Raw genomic sequence first — 3,170 nt, forward strand, 5'->3', positions numbered from 1 at the left:
GAGATCGGCCACTAAGATGAGGGAGAAGGAGATAGGCGCCCCCTGACCGAGGGAGGGTAGGTGGTTGCGGGAGTAAGTTATAGGCTAGGATTACGAGATTGCCGCGAGGGGATTACGACGATGGGCTCCTGGGACGTCCAATCTCAAGGATAAACACTTTCTGACGTTCTTACGCTCAGCCGGGCTCCCGTCTCCCTCTCTTTAACGCTATACTTGGATCGTTCCCCTTTGCGGCCTCGTCTTCGGGCCGCATCAACGTTCTTTGTCCTCTGTCTCGCACCCACCATCAATGGGGCCATCACCCCGCTTTCCACCTTCTGGTTATAAAGAGCTCTCGCGGGTAGCCGACTGCTTGCGAAAACTCATTTCTCCTGCGCTGCGCCCCTGTTGCTGACTCGCTCTCGCCGTCATCGCCGACGCTTCCTGGTGTTTTTGACGTGAACAGGCGCATCTATCGAGAAAAGGTTCGGAAAGGGCGTAAATGAAGACTTTCGCGCTTTCGACCCCCGAGTGGCGGGACGTGCTTTTCGGTCGAGCGTTTGTCAAACATTTGCGCGTTTCAAAGTGCAAGGCGGGGGAAAGGACGAAGGAGAGAGAAAAAAGGGAGGGAGGGTTGACCATTGAATCTAAATCGATTATTTTGGAAACAATGTGGATCCAAGAATTAAAATCCTTCACGCAACAAAATCTGCTCTTTTCAATATATAAATGTTTTTCGCATGGAATAATATCCAGATTTATTATTTGTGTATATTTCAATATGTTTCTATGTTTCCCCGTTTCGAATACACGTATTCACGCGAACAGATTGTTTGTTGGCTGATCCTTGTTAACAAACGAGAATCGATTTATTAATAATTTAGTTTCCGGCATCTCCGCGAAACATTCCGGGAGCTAATTAATCCATTCTGCGGAAATGTAATATTCCGCTGTACCTACGCGCTCGTACGGGGAAGTAGATTATACCGCATAAACCGATGTATGCTAACCGGTTAATATTACCGCATTTAACGATCACACCGTTCACTTAATATTTCATCAAGTTTCGATCGGGTTTCAGTGTTCTATATTTAAACAGCGATGATTTCTTGCGGTGTGGCGTCGCGTCGCATCGCGTCGCGTCGCGTCTATAAAAAAATGTATTTTTATATAGGGGCGATCAATTTTTCATCGTTGAATCATCGGATTAAAATCAATTTTTTCTTCGACGAAAATGTTCGCCCATATATCGGCGAGCGATGTGCTGATGGTGGTCAGAACTATCGCTAATTTGGCGCGGTAATTTCGCGAGCCATCGTTCAAGACTTTCGGCGAAGTAGAATGGTGGAAATGCGCTTTGACGGACTTAGGGGTGAGAGACCCAAACCGACTACCGCGACCAAAAACTTTCTTTTACCACGAAGAACCATTTTCCCCACTACTTTTTACTTCGGCTCTTTTAGCACCTCCGGCAGCACGTCTTCACCCTCGGCCACCCCTCGCGCGCTCTTTCCTCTTCTCACCCTTACACGTTCTATTCTCGACGGAACTACAGAAGTTTAGGAGGGATGCGTCGGACCTTACGAGTTGGCTCGTTCTCGACTTAACCGAGCTGCCGATATACCTGGGCATAATAATTCCCGCTCATATCGCGCGCGGGGCTTTTCCTACGGTCTTGGAGCGGTGAATTCATTAGGAAGTTTCCACGCGGGCGTGCATCCGGCGAGGCCGCGCGCGAGAATTTAAATTCAACGTTTAAAACTGGTATTTCTTATAAAACCCCGCAGCGTGGGGATATATATGAGGTGAAGGAGAAACGGTTGTGTGAGGCGCCGCAGAGTGCCGATGACGAGAGGGAGAGAGAGACAGAGACAGAGAGAGAGAGGAAAAAGAGAGTCGCAATTTATTATTCCGCAGCAAAACTCCATCAGAGCAAGAACGCACGTAGCGCGTATATAAATATGTCTGCAACGTATAATAAACGATTTTCACGGAAGAAATGGTTTACGCGCGAAATTGGTATGAAATAAACAACAGCATGGATTACACAAAGTGTAATGGCATATATTTCCATATTAATCAACAAACTTTTATACTATATTATTGGATCCATGCAATAAGGACGGATCTGCACAATCGATTTTATTCCAGTGATTGAATATCTACCTTGAAGAAAATTTAATTTTATTATTTGTCGTTACTTTTACATGCGGAATTATATTATTTTTGTATGTCGATTTTATAGAGACGTGAACAGTACATAAAATATTCCTGATCCGAAACGTGAAAGCTAAGAACAGGAAACTTATAAATATTATCATAAATCTGCACCACCCAAATTGAAGAATGTGCATAAAGTATGGAGATCATGTATAATAAAATATGTGTAGAGAGAGATCATATATATATAAAATATACTTACAGAAACTTATTAATAAATACCCGATTTTCTGTAGGTTAATCTTTTGTAAACTACCGGATTATGCATAATCTCTATTTATTTTAATAGAATGGTTAATGAAATATTTGATCGAGTTTTAAACGGTAAATATAATATATTCATTATCTAATCTTCTATTACCTAAGTAATAAAATGAAAACGTGAATAAAAAACACATTACACGCATAATTTTATTATTTTCCGTAAGGTCATCTTCATTTATTTCGGTAAAACGGTAATGAAATATTTGATCGAGTTTTAAACAGTAAATACATATAATGATTGTTAAATTCATAATGACAAATTATACTCAATTTGAGTACTTTTAATTATTTCTGTAGCCCGCCATTTCTCAATATGTCGTTATTATTTAATTAATGGAATTAAATAATTTAACGTAAGAAAATATAATAAATTTGACTCAAACTTATAGTTTATTATTAAATGTATACGTTAATAGGGATATTATTTATTTTGAAACTGACACACAAAATTGATTTACGTTTTGATAAATAAAAGTTAAAAATAACAAAATGTTATTCAAAAGATTGGGTCACCATGTTTCTTTGATATCTAACATATATATATTTATTATCTTCTGTTATCTAACGTGATAAAACGAAAACAAGAGCAAAAAAGCACGTTGCGATTTTATCACAAACTCCTGTAAGGTCATTACGGTTTCAGGAATAGTAATCAAAGTTCGTCGAAATAGCAAAACCGTAAAAACGTTAGCACTGGAAAATCAGAG

This window comes from Mycetomoellerius zeteki, unplaced genomic scaffold (genome assembly GCF_001594055.1).
Source record: "Mycetomoellerius zeteki isolate Tzet28-1 unplaced genomic scaffold, Tzet1.0 scaffold504, whole genome shotgun sequence".
Lineage (NCBI taxonomy): Eukaryota > Metazoa > Arthropoda > Insecta > Hymenoptera > Formicidae > Mycetomoellerius > Mycetomoellerius zeteki.